This window comes from Mesocricetus auratus, unplaced genomic scaffold, assembly GCF_017639785.1.
Source record: "Mesocricetus auratus isolate SY011 unplaced genomic scaffold, BCM_Maur_2.0 Super-Scaffold_100676, whole genome shotgun sequence".
Classification (NCBI taxonomy): domain Eukaryota; kingdom Metazoa; phylum Chordata; class Mammalia; order Rodentia; family Cricetidae; genus Mesocricetus; species Mesocricetus auratus.
This window is the reverse complement of record NW_024429266.1, coordinates 23,593,021-23,619,115: the sequence shown is the minus strand read 5'-3', so window position 1 is coordinate 23,619,115 and position 26,095 is coordinate 23,593,021. Positions and strand designations below refer to the sequence as shown.

Here is a 26,095-nt window from a genome sequence, read left to right as displayed (position 1 = left end):
TTGTCAGTGTCTATATAAAGTGAATTTAACTTACATTGCAGAGGAAGGTCCCCTGTCACAGTAGCAGCTCTATGCTGGATGATCATTTTACTGTTGGAGGTTCTTCCTGCCAGAATACTGGGAACTCTCCTGGGCTGCTGCTTCTGCTTTTTATCAACTAACTCTTGCATCCCTCATTTGGACAATTTTCTATGCTCCCTACTTCTTGATATTTATGGTGAAATGTCTTTACTTTTTGATCGGAGCACAGTCAGCAATTGGTGAGTAGAATCAGAGGGTAACTCTGGTAGAATTTGTCAGGTTCTACTAAAATCAATGAAGGCAAAAAAGCAGACCTGGATGTGATCCCTAAACTCCCATAAGAAAAACATTAGATGCAGTGGTGTGTACATCTAATCCTAAAGCTGGGAAAGCAGACACAGGAAGTTCCTTGCAACTGACTGGCTAACCTGATCTACTTTGTGTGTTCTAGTCCAGTGAGTGCTAGAAAAATAACTTGTGTGTTTGTGTCTCTAGGTACTATTGCTGTTGAGCGCACTGAGCAATGCCCTACTCTGAGTTTCAGCCTCAAAGCAGTGATATGGATTTCTGATATTGTAGAGGGAGCTGGGCTTAAGTAGATAACTCAGGGAACTTCTGGGTGACAAGTATGCACATAATTATATGTTTTTCCGAGTTGAGACTATGCTGTAAAATTTTGTGCACACACAATAATCCAGAGAGAACATTTTCCTTGGGGAAAAAGGAACTGGTATGCTTAAATGTTGCCACACTTAGGAGCATCCCCCTGTTTCCATGCTGGATTTGCTGCTTACAGATTAAAATAAAAAGAGCAGAGAAGAGAGGGTGAGGAGCTAGAGGACTCTGGCACATTTCCCTGAGGTGGAAAGTCATCCTCACCCAAAGGTGAAAGCTAGTGTGAATGGCGCCTGAAAGGCACTTCGGGAAGGATTCATTAATCAACAAGTATTTATTTAGCACAATTTTCAGAATTGTGCCTGGGGCTCTGGTAGGATAATAAAAGAAGTGTAAAATAGAATTCATGCCCTCCAAGAATTTATGCTCTAATTGAAGAAAGAAAAAAAATAATAAGAGGCAGGTTAGAAGAAATGCTAAATCATATGTTTCAGAGGATAAGAACAGTGATAAAAGGGGATGTTATCATTCCAGACTTGAAATAATCAGAGAAGTCACCGTTTCTGTGAGTGAGCCAGAAACAAGCCTTGAAAGATGAGGGCAAGATGCTTACAATGACCCTCACATTAATTAATTCCGAGTGTTAATTAATTCTGATCATAGGGAATATGACCTAGGATCCAGCACTATTGTCTCCATTCTCCTTAATTACAAAGAGAAAGAATTAACCTATACCACGAGGCCATTTCAAACACATGGTCACCTTTGAGACAATTTATAGGCCTGCCAGTTAAGTCGTGGGGTTTCTGCTAATTGACCTCATTTCTCCTTTCTACTCCTCCCCACCTCTCATAGACATTATACCCTTTTAAAGTTTTTGAACTCTAACTTTGTATTAATCTGTTTTGTAACATGAGGAAAAGTCTCCTGCTATAGAATAGAGATGGGCTTGAAGACTTCTTTAAGAAGTCTTACATGTAAGGTGCTTGTCGTACACGCACGAGTAAAACTGGGCATGGTGGCTTGGGTTAGAAGTACCAGTGCATTTACAGCAAGAGAAGGTAGAGACAGGAGACTGACTCTCCACATCCCATGTGCCAGGTAGCCTTGCTTATGTAGTAGCAAACAACAAAGAGAACCTGTCTTACACAAGGCGGAAAATATGAGGCTTGACATTGAAGGTTGTCCTCTCACCTCTGTGTGCACAAGCGCGTGTGTGCGCACACACACACATCATATCACATGTGCATGCACATACAACTCCTTCCACATTTTATGATCCAGAAATTAACTACCCACCCCAGCACATTTAAGTCAACATGGCAACCATTTCTTGTTTCCTAGGTGACAGCCAAATGGCATTGCCCGATGGTTGTGCTGTGTACCTTGCAGGGCATACAAGCTGCCACTTCCTGGTACATCTCTTCACATGCCCTGGAAAAGCTTCTCTGTCGTTATTCAGTGTCATCTTGAATTAGCCCACAAGTTGTGAAAGAGCCATTCCACATGCCCCACCCACCCACGACCACTCACTTTTCCTTATCATATTGACACACACTGACTTTAATAAATTCAGGGAATAGTCTCTAAGCTTGCTTCATGTGAGGTGATAATAATATTAGTTCAGATTTGGAAAACATTTTCAAATTATTTTTTCTTATTAGTTTTCCAGTTCTGTGACTCAAAAGTGGAACTAGAGTTTTGTTAGAACCAACTTCCCCCTTCCCCATATACAAACACTCTTTTCTTTATATAAAAGAACACATAGGAATGCTTTTATTTTAAAAAGTTACTTTTTATAGCATCTTCTGAGTGCCACAAGCAATGCTTTTTTTCTTTATATAAAAGCAATAGTGGGTAATTGTAAAAAAATGAGTAAAACCCACATAAACCCACACGTACATTTAGAAAAAAGGGACAAATAGAAGAAAAATCTAAGACTTCAAGAGGCTAATACTTGCTCAAGGTCGAATTCCTAAATAAATAACATTGGGATGGAGCCTAGTTCTCTGTAGGCCATTCTCTGTATAGCTGGGGCAGTCAGTGTGCTCACAGATAGCATTGCGACCCTTCATATTCAGGAGGGTATATAATTTCATCAATACAATACAAAGGTTAATGGGATTGCCTCCTTCCAACTCTATCATAGTAAATGCAGGCTTTATGACAACGTTTTAAAAAAATGACCTCTCCCTACTTTATGCTGATCATTAACAAGATTATCTTGCACTAGAGATTTACTATACCAAAGAGCATTGACACCACTAACTGCTATTAAGTGTGGGATACTTAGACTCTATAAAGTGGAGAAAAATATCTTGGTCAGCAACACAGGGGAAAACAGACATGGCCAGAGGCATTCCACCCATGGAAAAAGAGCTTCCATCTACAGGACTGTGGCTGCCAGGCTGATCTCTGTGCACATCCATTGAAGAAAATCTCAGCACGAAACATAAAGCCCACTTTATGTTTATGTAGATAAATGCCATCCACTCTGTAGCAGTTTCAGTAGGTTGTACACAATGAACAAAACACATTAGCGTCAGGAAAAACAAAAGAAACAGAAACTGGAAGCAACCTAGAAGCCCCTCAACTGAAGAGTGGATAGAGAAAATATGGTACATTTACACAATGGAGTACTACTCAGCGGAAAAAAAAAACAATGGGATCTTGAAAATTGCAGGCAAAAGGATGGTACTAAAAGAGACCATCATGAGTGAGGTGACCCACTCACAAAAAGACAAACACCATGTACTCACTCATATATGAATTTAGACATGGAGCAGGTGAGTACCAGTCTATAATCACACCACCAGAGAGTCTGGGAAAAAGGGAGGACACTAGGAGAGATATGCATGGGAGAGGAGAACACGGGGGAGCAGGAGGTCAAGTCAGGGAAGAATAGAGGAGAGTAGGATGAGAGATACCATAGTAGAGGAGTCATTATAGGTTGGAGGAGAGCTCTGGCACTAGTGAAATTTCCAGAGATCTACAAGGATGACACCAACTGGCAAACTAAGCAATGGTGAAGAGGCTATCTTAAAAGCCCTTCCCCGATAATGAGATTGATGACTATCTTATATGCCATCCTAAAGGCTTCATTCAGTGGCTGATGGAAGCAGAGACAGACACCCATAGCTAAACACTGAACTGAACTCCTGGAACCCAGTTGCAGAGAGGGAGGAATGATGAGCACATGGGCCAAGACTGCACTGGTGACAGCCATAGAAACAACTGACCTGAACAAGGGGGAGCTTGTTCAGTGGCTGAGAGGCCAGCATGGGACTGATCCAGACCCCCTAAATTTGGGGGTCAGTGAGGAGGCCTCGGCAATCAATGGGACCTCAGGTAGTAGATCAGTACTTATCCCTGGTGTAGGAATGGACTTTGGGAGCCCATTCCACATGGAGGGATGCTCTCTCAGCCTAGACACATTGGGGAGGGCCTAGGCCCTGCCCTGGATGATATGACAGACTTTGGAGATCCCCCATGGAGGGCCTCATCCTCCCTGGGGAGCACAGTGGGGATTCGGTGGTGGGTTGGAGGATTGGTGGAGGGTGGGGGAGGAGGGGAGGTAGAAGGATCTGGGATTGACATGTGAAGCAAGCTTGTTTCTAATTTAAATAAAAAAGAAGCAGAAACAAAACAGTTGAATCTGTATCTCTGCATATGGCCTCACATTTTAAATTGTCAACTGATTAACACTATGATGTTAGGAAGCAAGGTTTATTGTAGCAAGGAAGTCATGAAACAGAAAGCAGCCAGTAGGGTGATTGCCCCAGGAAGAATTAAGACAGGGGTTTGTCAGTATTTTATTGAGTATCTTTACATCAATGTTCATGAGAGATATTGGTCTGAAGTTCTCTTTCTTAGTCGTGGGTTGTATGGCTTGGGTATCAAGGTTATTGAAGCTACATTTACACAATGGAGTACTATTCAGCAGAAAAAAAACAATGGAATCTTGAAATCTGCAATCAAATGGATGGCACTAGAAGAAACCATACTGAGTGAGGTAACCCAGTGACAAAAAGAGAAACATGGTATGTACTCACTCATTTATAGATTTTAGACATGAATCAGGGAAGTGCCAGCATACAATCCCACTGCCAGAGAGTCTAGGAAACAGAACCTTCATTCAGAAACTGATGAAAGCAGATACCCACAGACAAACTCTGAACTGAATGAACTAGAATCCAGTGTCAGAAAGAGAGAACTGATGGGCAAAGGAGTTAAGAGTGGGCTGATTTAACCCACAGAAACAGTTGACCTGAACAACGGGTGCTCTTGTATCCCAGATTGATAGCTGTGTGGAAAGCAGGGACTGACCCAGACCCCCTGAATATGGGTGTCAATGAGGAGGCTTAGGTAATCTATGGGGCCTTGGGTAGTATTTACCCATGGCATACAAATAGACTTTGAGTGCCCATGCCACAATTTGGGAGACTCTCTCAGCTGGGACTCTTGGTGAGGCCCTACTCTGGATGAAATGAAAGTTACTGGAGATCCACCATGGAGGGCCTCACCCTCCTTGGTGATCAGAGTGGAGATTGGCTGGGGGACTGGGAGACCTGGTGGGGAAGGGAGAGGGAGCTGGGACTGACTTGTGAAACAAGATTGTTTCTAACCTAAATTAAAAAAATAAAAAAGACAGGGGTTTATATAACTCTCAACAGCATACAATAAATGTTAACATGCATTTATTTACAGCATGTTGTCCTGAGGTATCCAAGTCATCTCAAGAGTCTTGGTGAAATTCACAGCCTCTCTTAAGGCCTGCCCAGGCTGATTGCAAGGACAAATACACAGACAGTACATAGAGGTTTGGAGAAAGAGCAACAGGTACCCCAAGTGGTGTTTTTTGTATCCAGTCCTGAGTGGTCCACAAAAGACCAAGGGTGAATGCAGGTACTATGGCAAATTTGGTGTCTTTCTCAGAGAACCTCTGGAGACCATACTTGAAGTTATAGCCAATGCCATTGACATGGGATGCTTTTGTCCTAACAAACCAGCCTTCTGTGTTGTGGACTGCCTGTTTCATGTCTAAGAGCTTAGCCTTTACCAAAAAATATTAGGAACTTGTTATAATATGTTATCCATTTATGTCTGTAGCTACATTTTATTTTATTGTGTGAACGTTCATGTATTAGTTATACTTCTTACTGCTATGACACACATCTTACAAAAACCTGAAGAATAGGTTTGTTTTAGTGTAGAGTTGAGACATGCATTCTTATATACAGGGGAAGGAATAGCAGTGTGAGTGTGAAATTGCTGGTCACACTCTGGAAAAAAAGAGGGATGAAGGCTGGAGTTTGGCTTGGTTGTTCTCTTAGTTGATTTTAACTCCCCTTAAATTGACAGTGAAAGTCAGTCACCAAAATCCATTGTTGTCCATATACCTTTTAACTTTTCATTTCTGTGACTTAAAGATCCATGGCCAAGTCATTGTGAGAGCATTTAGTGCAACTGGAGGAGTCCTCAAAGTCTCAAGAGACATAACATTGTTAAAAGCATTTTGTTATATGTGAAATCCTGTAGAGTGAAAATTGTTATATACTTGTCATATATAATGAATGAAAAAGGGAGAGAGCGATTGTAGACCAAATCAAGATTGAAAGTCAGCAGGAGAACCATCAAATCTTATGTATCCAGCACCTAGTTTCTCTCTTACTGGTTTCATCCCAAGGTCCTGACATACCCATGTCCCGGAATCTCCATTGCCATTTAGGCTTATTCTTCACAGTTCAATGCAATACCTCTGAGTCTCTATACAGAGAATTTGATCTTTTCACTCATTGCCTGGATTCATCAACTTTCTAGAACTTTGATTCAGTCCTAAAGAATTCTAAAGAATTTCATAACTCTTCTATGATGCATATCTGTCAAGCAAGCATCATGTAGATACAGCTTCCAAGTTCTTCTCCTGGCTCAAGATGTAGTGATCATGGCTATGGTGGCCTCATGTGCATGATGGCTGAATCTGGAGACACACTTCACTAGGAGGTTTTGTTTGTTTGTTTTGTTTATGACGTGAAAAATACCTTGGGTGTCCTTCTCAATTCATTATTTCTCTTTTCAGTTTCATTTACAGTTTGCATTCTGGAACCTTCAATGCATGTCATCTCATCCTAAAAGTGCCCTTCTTATTTCCCCAATGCTAAGTTCTAACCTCTTTCACAAATAGAGTTATTTCATTTGTATCTTCCTAATTTGTAACTTTAAACTTGTCATGCCACTTTCCTCACCAAATCACACTTTTTTCAGTTTCCTGTTTTGCATACTCATCATAAACCTCGGTAAATGCAGTGAGCAATAAATATTCTATAGCCTGAATGCTATACTGCCTTGAAAATTTTAGCTGCCAAATAACTTAGTCACTCCTGAATTCAGCCTCAGTACCATTCAGGACACAGGTAACAGATTCTTTGCCAGAATGCAATGGTTAGTAGCCAGTTTCCAGGAAAGTCATTGTTCTCCTCTGAAACTTCATGAGTCTGGCTTCCACAGTTTACATTTCTCTTAGCACTCTGTTTTGGTTTGTTATGTTTTTTTCTTCTAAACACCCACAAGAACAACTGGTTAAATTCAGGGGAAAGTATTCTAATGCTAATCTACAGACCAAAATTTTCCACTTTCTTCCTACAAGCCAATTAGAAAATTCTACAAACCACATGTTAGTCAACAACCCCACTCTTGTTACCAATTATCTGCATTACTCTCACAATTGATTACCCAACAGAGGCAACTTAAGATTTACTTTGCCTTACAATTTTAGTGGATACAGTCCAAAACGGTGAAGAAGGCATGGTAGTAGATGATGAAACAGATGGTCACATTATGTCCACAGTCAGAAAACAGATAGAGGTGAATTTTATTGTGCAACGCATTTTCTCTTTCTTACAGTTTTATTCAGTTCACAACCCTAGTACATGAGGTAATTTTGACCAAATTCTGACCAGCTTTCCTTTCTGTTCTCTTCTGTGAAATTCCTCTCATTTTTTTCTAGAAACATCTTCTTAGACATGCTTAGGCATATGCTGTGTGAACGATGCCAAACCAGACTATATTTGATAGTGAAAACTAACTATTAAGCTGCTTAATATGAAGTATGATGTTGAGGCCTTGGCTTTATGTATGAGAGGTACTCATGTGATTTAAATGGAATCTTACAAACCCATTATTTTAGAAATGATTTTTATAATGAATAGACATACCAGAAATTTCTTTAATTTTATAAAAAAATCCAACAAAGTCACAGAATTTCAGAGTAGTAGAGGTTAAATTTAGGTTAATGTGTGTCCCCTAAGTCTTCCAAGCAGAAAAAGCCCAGGACCAGATAATTTCAGTGTAGAATTCTACCAGAAATTCAAAGAAGAGCTAATATCAACACTGTAGAAACAGAAGGGACATTGCCAAACTCTTTTTATTAGGTTACAGTTACTCTGGTACCTAAACCACACAAAGACACAACTCAGAAGGAGAATTACAGACCAATATCCCTCATAAACACTGTTGTAAAATAATAAATACTGGCAAACTGAATCCAAGAAAACACCAGAAAAATCATCCACCATGATCAAGTAGGTTTCATCCTAGAGTTGCAGGGATGGTTCAAACTAGGACAATCTGTTGATGTAATCCACAATATATATAATCTCCCATATTAAAAAATTGAAAAACTGATCATCTTATTAGATGCAGAAGAAAAACCTTCAACAAAATTTAACACCCCTTCATGATAAAGGTCTTGAAGAGAGCAGTGATACAAAGAATGTACCTAAACATAATAAAGGCAATATACAGCAAGCTAACAGTTAACATCAAACTAAATGGAGAGAAACTCAAAAGTGATTCCACTGTATCAGGAGCAAGGCAAGACTGTTCTCTTTCTTCATATCTATTTAAAATTGTACTTGAAGTTCTAGCTAGAGCAATAAGAAAATAAAAGGAGATCAAGGGGACACAAATTGAAAAGGATGAAGTCAAACTTTCACTACTTGCAGATGATATGATAGTTTACACAAGTGACCTGAAATATAAAATTATATCAGTTTGTTTGTTTTTGAGACAGAATTTCTCTGTGTAACCCTGGCTTTCCTGGAACTAACTCTGTAGACCAAGCTATCTTTGAACTCGCAGAGATCTACCTGCCTCTCCGTCCCAAGTGCTGGGAATAAAGGTGTGTGCCACTACTGTCCAGATAAGCATTTACTTTTATTCTTTTCCTTCTGATATTTCCTAGTCCTATTTCCTTGTACTAATCACCATCTATACTTATCTGAATTGTTTTACTTACTTTTTCTTCAATTTTCTTCCATGTAAGATTTAAGCTTGATGAGAGAAAGAGAAAGAACTTTTGCTGTTATTTTGTTTTGTTTTTTCTGTCTCCCTCTCCTTTCCCTACCCCTCTCTCTCTCTGTGTCTCTCTCTCTGTCTACTTCTCTCTCTGTCTCTCCCTCTGTCTCTCTCTGTCTCTGTCTCTCTCTCCCTCTCTCTCTCTCTCTCTCTCTCTCTCTCTCTCTCTCTGTGTGTGTGTGTGTGTGTGTGTGTGTGTGTGTGTTTGGTTCTGAGAATGGTAATGGATGTGTTTTGGATACTTGACAAACATGAAATTTAAGAATGAATATGAAGCAGGGCCAAAACTGTGAAATTATACATTTCATTTCATTTGTGCCAGAGATTCCAGCTCCTGATCTTGTAGAGCTGCATGAATGATTCCTTCAACAAGAAGATCACAACAGGCAACAGCTCTGAGTCCTTCCTGACGAGCCCTCCCTGCCTCCCTTGTCTTCCTCTGCTGCAGAGCTCTTCTGCATCAGTTGTGCTATCCAGTCTCTTTCAGTGCTCAGGATTTCTCCAGATGCCATGGAAGGAACACAGAACACGCCTTTGTTTTCCTATCCATCTCCTTAAAATTACAAATTACAACCTGGAAATGAATCTGTCTTGTTGATCTTTGTTTGTTTTTGAAAACATGGCTTCACAAGCACAATAGAAGACATCCACCCACACTCACTCTTACATGATACAGATGCCACCATGTTTTCATACTTAGTAGTAGCAGGTTGATTGAGTATGCCCAACTGAACTCTTATGGCCAAGCAGGACGCATTAAGTGTCCTCTGTTTACATTGTCCTACAAGAGACACTCTGTTTCCTCTTTCTACTCTCTATGGTCCTTTCTTCTTGTTCATTACCCTTTCCTCCTGCATTTCATTCTGCCTCATTTTCTCCTTCTTTTTAGTCTAATGGTGGTTTCTTGGCAGTGGCATATTTGTTGACTTGCTCTGTTGGTTACATCTTGTTTTAATAAGGAAATATTTCTCTTGGTGTCTCCTTGCCTAGGGCTGTGCTTACTTAAAGTGTAAAATTTTAAACTCTATAAAGGATGACAATAACCCTCTGGGTAAAGAAGAATTATCCTCTGTATTATTAATCACTTAAGTAATAGACAAGAAACACCAGCCATCTCAAAGAAACACAGATTGGAATTACCTATGTTTTAGATATCCTTCATTCCCTTCCTTTAAGATTGTAAATCTTTGCATCACTAATCACCATGTCAAAGGTCAAGAGAAGTAGTCATGGATCAAAAAGGTCTCTTGTAACACCGGTGCTGGCCCTAGTAGCTGTTGAAGCTTGATTGTAACCACTGAGAATCATATCAGCTCAGAAGACATGGGAGTATTCCTTAGCAGTGATTTGAGACTGGTTTCAGCTGTTAGTGTCACAGTCTGTGATGTGGATGAGGGGATATGGGAATAGACAGGTGGTCACATTCTGACCTTTCCTCCAGCTTGACTAGCAAAGATGGCATTCCCAACTGTCCTGGCTTAATGTCCCTTAAAAACCACAGTAGCTTGACCCTGGAGATGCTGCAGAGAACTGTAGCTTGCAGTTTAATAGACTTGAAAAACTGGGCCTAATGATACTTTACAAGGTCCTGATCTTTCTGGACTGTTACACAAGCATGAAGAAGTGTGCAGAGGCCGGTATCTTGGTTTGTACTACAGTTGACTGAAAAATGATCACAGATTTATTCCACAATAAAAGACTCTGACTTCCAACACTTTTGTGTCTGGCATATACATACCCAAATGCAGGAGTATTCCTTATGTAAACTATGAAAACAATTGACACCATCCCACAGAACACTAGTAACACAGCTTCTCAAACTCCATATTGGTTGAACTGTAAGAGTTTTTTTTTGTGTGTCACGCACTGGTAGTTAGTTATACTATTCTGGGGGTTCCCCCCAACCAAATTATGAGTTTCTGGTTATCTTGCTGTACTGTAAAAACAAACAAAAATAATGTAAAGCTTCCCAAGGAGTCATTGCATTCAAATGGAAAGATATACATTTGGTTTTTTTGAAATAGGGTTTCTCTGTGTAGCCCTGGCTGTCCTGGAATTCACTCTGTAGACAAGGATGGCCTCAGACTCAAAGATCTGCTTGCCTTTTCCTCCTGAGCACCAGCAATAAAGATGTGTGTCATCATGCCTGGCTGTTTTATAAAAAAAAGGTTTTAATGCTGTACTTCCATGATCATTTATGTTATGTATAATTTTATTTTATCATTATAATATTATTCTGTCTTATTCAAAACAAACAGTTAACATATAGAGTACAGTTTATTTTAGATGGAGATTTTTAGAAAAAATATTGAATTCAAAGTACCATGGGTCAGTTCAAAGCTGATGGGACAAACATGATGGGGAGGATGGTCAAGTCACTTTTGGAATTCAGTAGGACTTTATGATAGGCAATTTGAAGTCTAAGTCTTGGCAGGAGCTTCAAATTTCATGTAGTTACCAAGCTTCATGATGTTCTACAGCTGGGTGTATAGAAACAGCATTCAGTGGCAGCTATCTTGGACATTTTGGGATGACACAACAAATTGCCACAGACTAAGTTTAGATGACTTAAAAGTGTGTCACTGTGGTTGCAAAAAAACCTTCGAAGCTCTGGGATCTGAATGCCTTCCTGCAAAGCAGTCATTATACTATGAGTTTTGTATCAGCACTGGTGACAAACTCTTTAGTTTTAAAAGTTGTTTTTAAATTCCCAGTGTAATATAAGATACAGATTTCTGAGTTCTGAATTTGTAAGGTTCCATTTGGAACTAGGATAAGCAGTCAAAGAACATTTTTTTAACTTAACAAAAAATTATTGCATATATCACCAGTCAAGAATCACACAAGTATTTCTACCTTCTAACCTCATGTCTTATGAATTATGAACATTTAAATAAATACTTTAGAAGGCTCTACAATGCACCAAAGCAAGGTGACTTGAATAAGGCTGGGAAATCAATGACTCATCAACTAGTCATTTATGGTCACATGTAAAGTTCATTATAAATGGAAGCATCTAGCTACTTTCTTTCTTTTACCTTTCCCAAACAGTTCAAAATGGCTTGTGGTACTATAAGTAACATATATGTGAAAATTTGATTTCAACTGAAATTCTTGCACCATGTGAAACCAAGGGTCACACATATCCTCTCCCACCATTCTCACCAGTTTTAGTTATGGTGGTTCAGAAACTTGTTTTGCTATCTTTGAGTAATTATTTAAATTAGAACTAATCCATCAGAGTTTCTTTGATTTCACAATGTTGTGAGCTACAATTCATGTTGGCATTCCTGACACGTTTAGTTTTAGCATCTTAAGAAAGTATAAATACAGACGATCATCTACAGAACAATTTCCATACACCATACCAAAAGCCACTAACAATCCTTCAGAAAGTCAGAAAACCACAATTGCTTAAGCTTAAATTAACTATAAACTAAGATTTATATTCAGGAAAATGGGTGAGGTTAGCTCTTTCTGCCAGGCAACTAGGTGGCCAGTGTTTATGTAGTGATATTTTGTTTGTGATCTAACAAATAGAGCTTGCCTGAAGATCAGAGGGCAGAGCTAGCCACACCTGTTAGCCACAGAGACCAGGCAATACTGGAACACACCTTTAATCCCAGCACTTGGGAAGCAGAGGCAGGTTCGATCTCTGTGAGTTCAAGGTCACCCTGGGCTACATGAAATTGATACAGTCTAAAAGAGAGACAGAGTCGGTCTGATGTGGCTCACACCTTTAATCTCAGTACTCAGAGGTCACATGCCTTTAATCCCAGTACTAGGGAGGTAGAGACAGGAGTGATATGGCTGGGCGGAGAGAGGGGTATAAGGCAAGAGGAGACAGTAGCTCAATGCATTCAGTCTGAGGGTTTGTAGGACAGGATTACTCTTTTGGCCTGAGGATAGAGGTAAGAGGTTCTCTTGACTGGCTCCTTTACTTCTCTGACTATTCAGCATTTGCCCCAAAATCTAATGAGAGAATTTCAGTTATATACAGAATGCCATGCAACTTCCTGTATGATATTTCTACTTTAGTGATTCATCTATATACCTATGATTGTGTCTATACAGTCAAGAAAGGTGGAAAACCATGGCTACTATCCCAGCAAATCGGGCCAAGCTACAGGTACCATTGTTTTTGCTTTCCCTCCGTCCCTCTCTCCCTCCCTTCCTCCTTCCCTCCTTCCCTCCCTCCCTTACTCCCTCCCTCTCTCCCTCCCTCCCTCCTTCCCTCCCTCCCTTATCCCTTCCTCCTTCCTTCCCTCCCTTACTCCCTCCCTCTCTCCCTCCATCTCTCCCTCCCTCCCTCCATTTGTCTCTTTCTTTCCTAGATAAGAGAGCTGGTGTTCAGAGGAAGTGATATTACCTTGATCACCTCTATAAGTTACGTTTTGGTCCTGGTGGTGTCAGTGGTCAGGAAGTGACACAATACCGATTGGGTGGTAGAATATGACAAGACCAGGGACTTAATGAGACATAAAAATACAGGTGGAAGGAATGTAATTCATTCATTTATGAATTCTACTCAAGGTTCATTATATTTGTAAAGGCTTCTTAGATAATGAGGAAATAAATGCAGAAGTTCAAGCAAGTACCCCTCACATGATAAAATACAATTGGTAAATTTCCCTTCTTTTGATAAACATATTGGGAACATCCTCTACTGGACAATGAAGACAAAACAAGTGAGATCACCTCTTTCCTAAAGAAATTTAGAGACTTGGTTGGCGGAGAAGGAAACCAAATTACTTTGGACATTGTTACCAGCCAAATACAAAATACAAAATCTCCCATTTTCCCAATGAAAGAGTGAACTTTCAAGGCACACAGAGAAGCAGTGAAGACCGGCCTTCAACAGCAAAACATCACTATTTTCTGTATTTCCTAGAGAACTGTTTACCAATATTGAACTGATAGCCCCCACTAGATGGTCCTGTGTGTGTGTGTGTGTGTGTGTGTGCATGCATTCTGAGTACAAAAGCTACTATTGTAGGGACATAGTAAAGGTTTTCAAAACCTATGTAGATAGCTTTTAGGAAAGGTAGATTCAGTGAAGATCATACTGGTATGTGTTGAGTACCCCAAGCTATCAAGTAAATTCCTATTCTATTTCACTAAATACAGATGCAATCTATTCAGAAGTATTATGGTAAGAAACAATAGAACTGCATGCTCAGCTAGAGGAGTCTAGTGTTGCTGAGTTCTCAAATACTCATGCATTTCTGTTGGTCACTAGCCAACTGCTTGGAAAACCCATCTCTCTTGTCCTGTATTTTTTGACTGGTGCCCCTCAAATGTCAAATAAGCTATCTACAATTTCGAACTACATAGTATCTCCAAGAAATAAATGTGTGTGTGTGTGTGTGTGTGTGTGTGTGTGTTTGTGTGCTCAGTACACATGTGTGGGGTATTTTTCCTGGCAAAAAAATGTCAGGATCTGTTTAAGCCATTTGCTTTGTGCTCAAATGTCACCCTGCCAGAATTCATTACATCTTGTTTATTAATTAATTAAAATATATTTATACAGAACAGGCTTTATGAGATGGAGTAAAAAATAACGTTATGAGAGGCATCCTCCAGACAGTATGGCTTGTCTCTGATGGAAAGCAGGGATGCAACTCCAGCATTCTCTGCCAATGCCACTGTGAGCTTCAGATGTTGGGATCACTTAGTAATTAAGGCTGGGAAATCAGAGGAATTACTGTAAATCTGGAGCTGGAAATGAGATACATGTGCCTTTTCTAGATAACTATAAATTTAAATACCACACAATATTTTGATAAGCAAAAATACATCCCTGTGTGACACACCCATATCTTCTCCCTCCACAGAAAGACATTGAGGGGTCCAATGGAGAAAAGGAGGAAGTCAAGAACACTGAAAACTCAGGGAACGCTTTCTGGCCTTCTGCTGGCACCAGTAGACTGGATGCCTCTGTTAACCTTTTGTCAACATTTTCCTTTCTCTCAGGCCAGTTACACTAGATCATTGACTTTACCCTCCTTTTATTGTTGGGGAAGTCCTGTTATTTGCCTGTTATTTGTCAATAAAGTACTGTTGAGCCTATAGAAATCTAGATAGGTGGGGCTAGGAGTCCAGGAGGATTCTGGGAAGGAGAAAAACACAAGAGAGTCAACATGTAACGCCATGGGGGTAGGAAGCCTGGAACTATTCTCCGGTAAGAAACATACTTAGATTAACAATTATGGGGTAATTACTTAAGTCAGAGCTAGCTAATAAGAAACAAGCAAGGCTAACAGCTTCATAATTAATACAGTGTCTTGTGTGTTATTTGGGGGCTACAATGCGGCAGAGCCCAGGTGGCTGGCGGGGGATAAACCAAAGCGGCTAGCAAAGAAAAAGCTTCTCGTAACATTTTATAGTTTAGAATTTAAATATTTCCCAAGTTCCATGTGCATAGTCCTGTGGCTATTGGAGGGTAGTGGGACCTGGGTTTAATTCCCAGTATGAAAAGGCAATTGCAGAAAAACCAGTTTGCCTCCAAAGTTGTGTGCCTGGAACCTAATTTTGAGTTTACAAAGGCTTGTATTAACAAATCAAGGTCTTGACTGCTGAAGTCAGGAGTATATCTATTAGTTTTTCACATGATCACATTACCCTGAAGACATTTAAGGTGTCTGTAACAGAGCTTACTAAGTAAGAAATACATAAAGCATGTGTGTGGATCCTTGTATATGATGTATACATATGTTCACATATCTATTACACACATCTGGTCATATGCAATTCATATACATGTAATATGAGAAATTCTTTTTTTTAGCTTTTTTTAATTTTAATTTTAAATAGCTTGTTTTACATGTCAATCCCAGTTCCCTCTCCCTCCCCTCCTCCCTCCCTCCCCTTCCACCCTCCCTCCCACCCTATTGCCAAATCCTTCCACATAGGGGATGTCTAGAGTCTATCATTTTACTCTTGGTAGGGTCAAGGCACTCCCCTAAGAGTCCAGGCTGAGAGAGCATCTCTCTTTGTGCTATAGGCACATGAAGACAGATTGTATACCAGGGATAGACACTGATCCACAGCTCAGAGCCCCATAGGTTGTCCAGGCCTTCTCACTGACACTCACATTTGGGGGGTCCAGATCAGTCCCATTCTGGCCTCCCCACTGTCGGTCTGGGGTCCAAGAGCACTCCCCTGTTCAGATCAGCTGTCTCTGCTGGTTTTGCCAGCCCATTCTTTGCCAATTTGCTCATCATTCCTCTCTCTCTGTCTCTGGGTTCCTTGGGTTCAGTTCAGTGCTTAGTTGTGTGTTTGCCTCTGCTTCCATCAGTCCCAGGATGAAGGCTCCCGGATAGTTATAGACATCAAGTTCATTATCAGGAATGGGCATTCGAGGTGGTCCTTCCACTATTGCTTAGCTTGCCAATTGATGTTATACCTTTAGATCACTCGAGGTCACTCTGGTGCCTGATCTGTCTTCGATCCTATGATTCCCTCTTCCCCCTATTCTACTCCCACCCCCTCAACTTCCTGTTCCCCCATGACCAACTCCCTTCCTCTTTACCCCCTCTATTCTTCCCAGGTCCCACTACCCCCCTCGCCCTGTTCCCCATCCATTCAGAGGATCTTGTCTCCATCCTCTTCTCTTGGGTACTATGCATATATGCATATCATTTAGGTTCTTTCCTGTTTCCCAGACTCTCTATCTGTGGAAGTGCAGACTGGCACTATCCTGATCCATATCTAAAATCCATATATGAGTGAGTACATACCATGTTTGTCTTTTTGCGACTGGGTTACCTCACTCAGGATGGTTTCTTCCAGTGCTATCCATTTCCCTGCGAATTTCAAGATTCCATTGTTTTTTTCTGCTGAGTAATACTCCATTGTGTAAATTTACCACATTTTCTCTATCCACTCTTCAGTTGAGGGGCATCTAGGTTGCTTCCAGGTTCTGGCTATTACAAACAATGCTGCTATGAACATAGTGGAGCAGATGCCCTTGTTGTATGAACCTGCCTCATTTGGATAAATGCCTAAAAGTGGAATTGCTGGGTCTAGTGGTAGATTAATTCCCATTTTCCTGAGGAATCTCCATACTGATTTCCAAAGAGGCTGTATGAGTTGGCATTCCCACCAGCAGTGGAGGAGTGTTCCTCTCTCTCCACATCCCCTCCAGCATAAATTGTCTTCGGTGTTTTTGATTCAAGCCATTCTGACAGGAGTAAGATGGTATCTCAGAGTTGTTTTGATTTGCATTTCCCTGATGGCTAAGGATGTTGAGCACTTTCTTAAGTGTCTCTTGGCCATTTTAGCCTCCTCTACTGAGAATTCTCTATTTAGCTCTGAACCCCACCTTTCAAGTGGATCCTTTGGTGTTTTGGAGACTTGTTTCTTGAGTTCTTTGTAAATTTTGGAGATTAGCCCTCTGTCAGATGTAGGGTTAGTGAATATCTTTTCCCATTCTGTGGCCTGCCTTTTTGTCTTTTTGATTGTGTCCTTTGCCTTACAGAAGCTTTTTAGTTTCAGAAGGTCCCATTTGTTAATTGTTGATCTCAGTGCCTGTGCCACTGGTGTTATGTTTAGGAAGTGGTCTCCTGTACCAACTCGTTGAAGAGTATCTCCCACTTTCTCTTCTAAAAGTTTCAGTGTGGCTGGATGTATGTTGAGATCTTTGATCCATTTGGACTTAAGTTTTGTACAAGGCGATAAACATGGATCTATCTGCAGTCTTCTGCATACCACTACCCAGTTATGCCAGCACCATTTGTTGAAGATGCTTTCTTTTTTCCACTGTACAGTTTTAGCTTCTTTGTCAAAAATCAGGTGTTCATAGGTGTGTGGGTTAAAATTAGGGCTTTCGATTTGGTTCCATTGGTCTACCTGCCTATTTTTGTGCCAATACCAAGCTGTTTTCAGGACTATAGCTCTATAATAGAGCTTGAAGTCAGGTATGGTGATGCCTCCTGAAGTTCCTTTATTGTATAGGGATGTTTTGGCTATCCTGGGCCTTTTGTTTTTCCATATAAAGTTGCTTAATGTTCTTTCCAGGTCCTTGAAAAATTGTGATGGAATTTTGATAGGGATTGCATTGAATCTATAGACTGCTTTTGGCAAGATTGCCATTTTTATTATGTTGATCCTACCAATCCAAGAGCATGGGAGATCTTTCCATTTTCTGGTATCTTCTTTGATTTCTTTCTTCAAAGACACAAAGTTCTTGATATACAGGTCTTTCACTTCCTTGGTTAACATTATCCCCAGATATTTGATGCTGTTTTTGGCTATTGTAAAAGGTGATGTTTCTCTGATTTCTTTCTCAGTCACTTCATCATCTGTATATAATAGGGCCACTGATTTTTTTGAGTTTACCTTGTATCCTGCCACATTGCTGAAGGTGTTTATCAGCTCTAGGAGTAACCTTGCGGAGTTTTTTGGGTCACTTATGTAAACTATCATATCATCTGCAAATAATGAAAGTTTGACTTCTTCTTTTCCTATTTGTATCCCCTTTATCTCCTTTTGTTGTCTTATTGCTGTAGCTAGAACTTCAAGTACAATATTGAAGAGATATGGAGAGAGTGGACAGCCTTGTCTTGTTCCTGATTTTAGAGGAATTGCTTTGAGTTTCTCTCCATTTAGTTTGATGTTAGCTGTTGGTTTACTGTATATTGCTTTTATTATATTCAGGTACGTTCCTGTTATCCCTGATCTCTCTAGGACCTTTATCATGAAGGGGTGCTGGATTTTGTCAAAGGCTTTTTCAGCATCTAGTGAGATGATCATGTGGTTTTTCTTTCGCAGATTGTTAATATGGTGGATTACATTGATAGATTTTCTAATGTTGAACCATCCCTGCATTCCTGGAATGAAGCCTACTTGATCATGGTGGATGATTTTTCTGATGTGTTCTTGAATCCGGTTTGCAAGTATTTTATTGAGTATTTTTGCATCAATGTTCATGAGGGAAATTGGTCTATAGTTCTCTTTCTTAGTTGTGTCTTTGTGTGGCTTGGGTATCAAGGTAATTGTAGCCTCGTAGAAAGAGTTTGGCAGTGAGCCTCCTGCTTCTATAGTGTGGAATACTTTGACGAGTATTGGAATGAGCTCTTCTTTGAATTTCTGGTAGAATTCTGCACTGAAGCCATCTGGGCCTGGGCTTTTTTTGTTTGGGAGACTTTTGATGACTGCTTCTATTTCATTAGGGGTTATAGGTCTGTTTAGATTATTTATCTGTTCTTGATTTAGTTTTGGCAAGTGATATCTATCCAGGAAATTGTCCATTTCCTTTAAATTTTCAAATTTTGTGGAGTACAGATTTTCAAAGTATGCCCTGATGATTCTCTTGATTTCCTCAGAGTCCGTTGTTATGTCCCCTTTCTCATCCCTGATTTTGTTAATTAGCATGTTCTCTCTCTGTCTTTTGGTTAGTTTGGACAGAGGTTTGTCTATTTTGTTGATTTTCTCAAAGAACCAACTCTTTGTTTCATTGATTCTTCTCAATGTTTTCCTGGTTTCTACTTGATTGATTTCAGCCCTCAATTTCATTATTTCCTGGCGTCAGCTCCTCCTGGGGGAGTTTGCTTCTTTTGTTCTAGAACATTCAGCTGTGCTATTAATTCTCTAGTATGACTGTTCTCCAGTTTTTTCATGTGGGCACTTAGTGCTATAAACTTTCCTCTCAGCACTGCTTTCAAAGTGTCCCATAAGTTTGTGTATGTTGTGTCTTCATTCTCATTGAAATCGAGGAAGTCTTTAATTTCTTTTTTTATTTGTTCCTTTACCCAGGGATGGTGCAATTGTGCATTGTTCAATCTCCATGAGTTTGTAGGGTTCTGCGATTTGTGTTATTGTTGAATTCTAATGTTAATGCATGGTGGTCTGATAAGATGCAGGGGGTTATTCCAATTTTTTTGTATCTGTGGAGATTTGCTATGTTTTCTATTATGTGGTCAATTTTAGAGAAGGTTCCATGTGGTGCCGAGAAGAAGGTATATCCCTTTGTATTTGGGTGGAATGTTCTATAGATGTCTGTTAAACCCAGTTGGGTCATAACTTCTATTAATTCTTTTGTTTCTTTGTTAAGTTTCTGTCTGGAGGTCCTATCTAGCGGTGAGAGCGGAGTGTTGAAGTCTCCTACTATTAGTGTGTGAGATTTTATGTGCATTTTGAGCTTTAGTAATGTTTCTTTCACGAATGTAGGTGCCTTTGTATTTGGGGCGTAGATATTTAAAATCGAGACTTCGTCTTGATGTATTTTTCCTTTGATGAATATGAAGTGCCCTTCTTCATCTCTTTTGATTGATTTTAATTTGAAGCCTAATTTGTTAGATATTAGGATTGCTACGCCCGCTTGTTTCTTGGGGCCGTTTGATTGGAAGATCTTTTCCCAGCCCTTTACTCTGAGATAACGTCTGTCTTTGGTGTTGAGATGTGTTTCTTGTATGCAGCAGAAGGAAGGGTTCTGTCTTCGTATCCATTCTGCTAGTCTGTGTCTTTTTATAGGTAAGTTGAGGCCATTGACATTGAGGGATATTAATGACCATTGATTGGTGATCCTTGTTTGCGCTTGATTTATTGTTAGTGAAGTTATTTTGTGTAGTTTCTCCTCCCTTTTTCTTTTAGTGTTTTGTAAAGTATGATTCTATATTGCCTGTGTCTTTGTGAATGTAGTTATCTTCCTTGGCTCTAGGTTTTCCTTCTAGCATTTTCTGTAGAGCTGGATTCATGGATACGTATTGTTTAAATCTGGCTTTGTCATGGAATATTTTGTTTTCTCCATCTATGGTAATTGAGAGCTTTGCTGGATATAGTAGTCTGGGCTGGCATCCTTGTTCCCTTAGCGTTTGTAGGACATCTGACCAGGATCTTCTGGCTTTCATCGTTTCCATTGAGTAGTCAGGTGTAATTCGGATAGGTCTGCCTTTATATGTTACTTGGCCTTTTTCTTTAGCTGCTCTTAATATTTTCTCTTTGCTCTGTAGGTTTGATGTTTTGATTATTATATGGCGAGGTGACTTCTTTTTCTGGTCAAGCCTATTTGGTGTTCTGTAAGATTCTTGTACTTTCATAGGCATATCTTTCTTTAGGTTAGGGAAGTTTTCTTCTATGATTTTGTTGAATATGTTTTCTGTACCTTTAAGTTGAAGTTCTTCACCTTCTTCTATACCTATTATTCTCAGGTTTGGCTTCTTCACGGTGTCCCATATTTCCTGAATATTTTGTGTTAAGGATTTGTTGGTTTTGAGATTTTCTTTGGTTGACGATGCTATGTCCTCTAATGAGTCTTCAACACCTGAGATTCTCTCTTCTATCTCTTGTATTCTATTGGTGATGCTTGCATCTGTAATTCCAGACCGTTTACCGAGCTTTTCTATTTCCAGCATCCCTTCATTCTGTGTTTTCTTTATCGTTTCTATTTCAGCTTTCAATCCTTCAACTGTTTGAGCTGTTTCCTTAATTTTCTTGGTTGTTTTTTCTTGGTGCTCTTTAGATTCTTTGAGAGATTTGTTTATTTCTTGAATTTTTCCCCCATTTCATGGATTTTTTTGTTTGTTTTTTCTTCTATTTCTTTAAGGGATTTCCTCGTTTCTTCTTTGAGTCTCTCCATCATCTTCATGAAATAATTTTTATTCTGTCTCCTCTTCTTCATCTATGTAGTGCTTTTCAGGTCTTGCTGGTGTTGGATCCCTGGATTCTGGTGGGGTCGTGTTGGTGTTTCTATTGCTGAGTGATCTCTTATTCTGTCTTCTTCCCATCTCTTCTTCCAGTGGGTGCTGGTGGGGGCTTTCTGTTTCCACTGGTCTCCTTCCTTACTGCAGCTGAAGCTGAAGCTGGCCTCGCTGGGGTTGGGGTCTTGGAGGGGCTGATCTCTTTCCTGAAGCTGGGCTCGCTGGGTTGGGGTCTTGGAGGGGCTGATCTCTTTCCTGTGTGGGCGGCTCTTCTGAAGCTGGGCTCGCTGGGTTGGAGTCTTGGAGGGGCTGATCTCTTTCCTGTGTGGGCGGCTCTTCTGGAAGCCGGGAGAGGCCCCGAAGATGGAGGGGGATGGGTGATGGGCGGGTGATCCCAGCCGGGGACCCAGTCTCACCTGAAGCTGGGCTCGCTGGGTTGGGGTCTTGGAGGGGCTGATCTCTTTCCTGTGTGGGTGGCTCTTCTGGAAGCCGGGAGCGGCCCCGAAGATGGAGGGGGATGGGTGATGGGCGGGTGGTCCCAGCCGGGGACCCAATCTCACCTGAAGCTGGGCTCGCTGGGTTGGGGTCTTGGAGGGGCTGATCTCTTTCCTGTGTGGGCGGCTCTTCTAGAAGCCGGGAGCGGCCCCGAAGATGGGGGGGATGGGTGATGGGCGGGTGGTCCCAGCCGGGGACCCAATCTCACCTGAAGCTGGGCTCGCTGGGTTGGGGTCTTGGAGGGGCCTGTGTGGGCGGTTCTTCTGGAAGCCGGGAGCGGCCCCGAAGATGGAGGGGGATGGGTGATGGGCGGGTGAGAAATTCTTAGCAGTAATATACAACTGGAAAAAGGGGGCAGAGAGATGTCTCAGTAAGTAACTGTGCTTTCTGCCAAACCTGAGGACCTGAATTTGATACCTGGGACTCACATGACAGAAGGCTAGAATCAATTTCTTCTGGTTGTTCTGTGTTCTTCATATATGCATTATGGTACATGGTATACACACACACACACACACACACAGAGAATAAATTAAAAATTAGAAAATGACAAAAACTTCCCTCAATCCCTTCATCCCAAATAATGCCATACAATCAAGCAAAACAATCTAGAACATTACAAACAAAACAGGAGATGACAAGGAATGAAGAGAAAGTGCCCGAGGCCAGGACTGCTTACCCTTGTCTTCCATCAAGGACTGATAAAACAAAACTCTTATGACTAAAAGAATGTTAGGAATATATAATCACTAGGACACCTGAATAAGAGTTGAAAAGGAAGTTTGTTCTGGACAGTAGGCAAGCAAAAATATTTATTCCTCCTGGCTTTAGTACCTACATGGATTTACTTAGTTTTTATTTAAAACTAGCTTCCTGGGAACACGTCTGTTCTGCAATATGAGACACAGCTGTTTGTTGTAAGTCTCCTGTTGCCTGTTCAATGGTATCCGTAGCAGTTTCGACTTGTAATCATGGGCTGTCCATTTCCAGCTTGTGGGGTGTTCATAATCCAGAATTAATCCTTTTTAAAAAGTCTAAAGTAACTACTCAGGACCAAAAGTGCATGGCTATCAGAGCTCTGGGTGACTGCTGTAAATAGCTCTTTTTCCCATTTCTCTGAATCTCTTCAGACCCTCAAACAAAGTCGGGAAAAAATAAGTCTATTTGAATAAATGCAACTTTATATTCTAAAAGGTAGATATGCAAACTGAATCTGTGATTCCTCGGGGGATGGTTCACACATCTGCCTTCCATTAGTAAAACTTGCTGAAGTTTAAGTGTGGTGAGGGGTCATCTGACCTCATGCCTCATTTAATAGGTCAGGGAGCAGGCTCACAGAAGTGCAGCCGTCCACCCCAGCTAATGAGAAAAGATCCTGGGTCCTCACTCCTTGCCCGACCTTTGCCTCTGAGCTGAACTACTTCTATGACACGTGACCTCCCAGAGATGCCAGAAAAATGAAAGTTCCCAGAAACAACCAAGGAAAAACTACATGTACTTTCAGATACAATTTCTGAATATTCTCAGGGCTTTAAGCTTGGTGCTTGATTTGGAAGTAAAGGTGAAACCCCAAGGAGTGAGAGGCATGCCAACTGCTTTAAATTAACCTCTAGGTGTCCCCTGTGCTATGGGGATTTCACACTTTGTGCAGCTGAGGTTTAAAATGAAATAGCTGTGTGAAGTAGTGTATGCCACTGTAACATATGAGACATTTGATTTACCTAATAGTACTCTCTCTTCTGTATAGCTCCAAATCTGTATGAATATATTAGTACAGACATTCCAGGCCAAGGTAGGCGAGAGCTCTCTGAAATGCCATGCTTCCTTTGTTCTGTATTTTCCTTGCTACAGCAGTCTTCGTGTCTGCTGTTTTAGGGGCAATGGTATAAGGTGATAAAAGACTTTTTGACCCAGGTAGAGTGTCACATAAACAGGAATAAACCTTTGTTGTACTAAACTGTTTAGGGATACAGCCTAATCAAAATGGAAGTTTGCAATAGCTACTTCAAAGTGACTCTCCTGTATCCATGAGTGGTGAGCTTCCTGGTTACCATAGAACTTAAGGAAAATATTTCTTTTATCCAAAGAATAAAACACACTCCAGTTTCTCTAAGTGTTGTGCATTTCTTGTTTTTTTAAAGGAGAAAGAGATTAGTATGAAGAATATCCTTTATATTAAATATCTCTGCTTACTGTTATTAAAAGGGAAAATTGGTGATACTTTGTTCTTTTTATTCGTTTGTTTGTTTTGTTTTTCATTAGTTCGTGCCACATGTCTCAGTGGAAAAGAGACCAACATTCTGCTCCTTTTCCTACTGCAGGTAAGTTTTATAATTCTCACGGCAATATTATTCTGTCCTTTATCATAATTATAATTGCAAAAAATGAGCATAACATTTTAATATAAGACTTCAAAGAAATTCATTCATGGAGAGAATTGTTGCTTTATCTACCTGATATTTGTAACACTGACCAGAAGGACAATACTTAACCTTCAGATGTTAAAATTAAAGTAAGCAGAAATCACTATCTGGTTCACACTCACACAAGTGTCAGTGCCTGTGAAATCCTCAAGTGAGACAGGTATAGCCAAATGGGACACAGTGTGATAAGCACGTTTAAATTTGAAGTACCATGTTTAATTTAGGACCTGACTGATCTTTGCCAGTGTTTTTGTTTGTAGGTGCTTGGGTCAGTGTCCCTTTCTTTCTCTATGTCAGAGTGAATCCTACTTTGCTAGAGGAGGGTCAGTGAGCTCCGTTCTTCCTTTTTGGCATTTGTTCTCGACCCACAGGAAAGGAAGAAATACACCAAGGCTACAGAGTAAGGTACTAGTATTCTTGACACCTCCAAAGAGAATTGTTTCAAGTACTTCATTTTATTAGACACTGATAATTAGCTCTTTCCAAGGGGAGGGAGTTAGGGAAAGAGAGAGAGAGAGAAAGAGAGAGACAGAGACAGAGAGAGGGAGAGGGAGAGAGAACAAACCATGTTTGTACTTCCCGACTCTCTGGTCTCGGGATCCATCAGCAATCAGAGCTGTAAGCTGTCAGCAAAGAGGGCTGATGGAAACCTGCACACCTCCTTCTTCTGTTTCATCCTGGTGGAGTTTCGATTTGGTAGACAATCTGTGTTTGTGAGGTTGTGTGTGGGGGAAATAATTGGGGGATTAAGACACGTTCCAAACAGGAATAAAAGCTGGATTAAAAGAAAAACCTCTGTAAGAGCATGTCACCATTCTATCTTCAGGGCAGTTGGTTCAGCAGGATTATTATTATTATTATTATTATTATTATTATTATTGTTATTATTATTATTATTGTGTGACCTCTCTGGTTAAAACTTCAGTGACTTTTCCTGGGAACTGTTTGTGTTTTCATTGCTCTGCCACTTGTCTCTTCTCATGGAGATTATCTTGATGGTAAAGAATGGGAAACAACTAGGAGGTCAAGAAAGGGTAGAAGAGTGAAATGCCAAGAGATAAAAGGAAAGGTGTTTAGGAGGCTGTAAGATAAGCAGGCCAGGGAGGCAAACCGTGAGGCACTTGTCTCTATAATGAGCGTAAACTCTGGGTCTCTCAGTTAAATAATATCACGATGTGTTGCCTTGCTCTCTGATCATTGTAAGAGCAATAGATTTCTAGCAAGAGATCTCAGTCCAAGGAATGGCAAGTCCCAGCTACTTTCTGATGATGCTGGGTTATAAGACAGCCATGTCTCACCTGCCCCACTCTGCTTTGCTGTTTCACTCTCTCCTTCCTCCAGGGACTGCTCAGCTTGGCTCATGGAGCCTCCCAGTGGCCCTCAGCTGCCTCAAGACAGAAACATAGCTTTCTTCTAGGCCTTTCTCCTTGTCTTGCTTTTCTTTTCAAGGTACAGGTAGAGGTCAAGGACACTCCATTTGAATCCAACAGCATCTATTTTGGTTTGCTTCTTTCCAAATGCCATCTACCCATGCCAAAGTGACAAACA

At 40.5% G+C, this 26,095-nt stretch overlaps 1 long non-coding RNA gene across 2 annotated transcripts in view; it reads left to right on the top strand.

Annotated features, from left to right (window-relative positions):
* LOC110341097 overlaps positions 1–26,095 on the top strand; it is a 134,184-nt gene that overhangs the window by 52,571 nt on the left and 55,518 nt on the right. The window contains exons 3-4 of one of the 2 annotated variants that reach the window (XR_005873879.1): positions 13,066–13,120; positions 24,387–24,445. This is a non-coding gene — a long non-coding RNA (uncharacterized LOC110341097). The remainder of the gene's footprint in view (positions 1–13,065; positions 13,121–24,386; positions 24,446–26,095) is intronic. The other variant, XR_005873878.1, reaches the window with a different exon arrangement.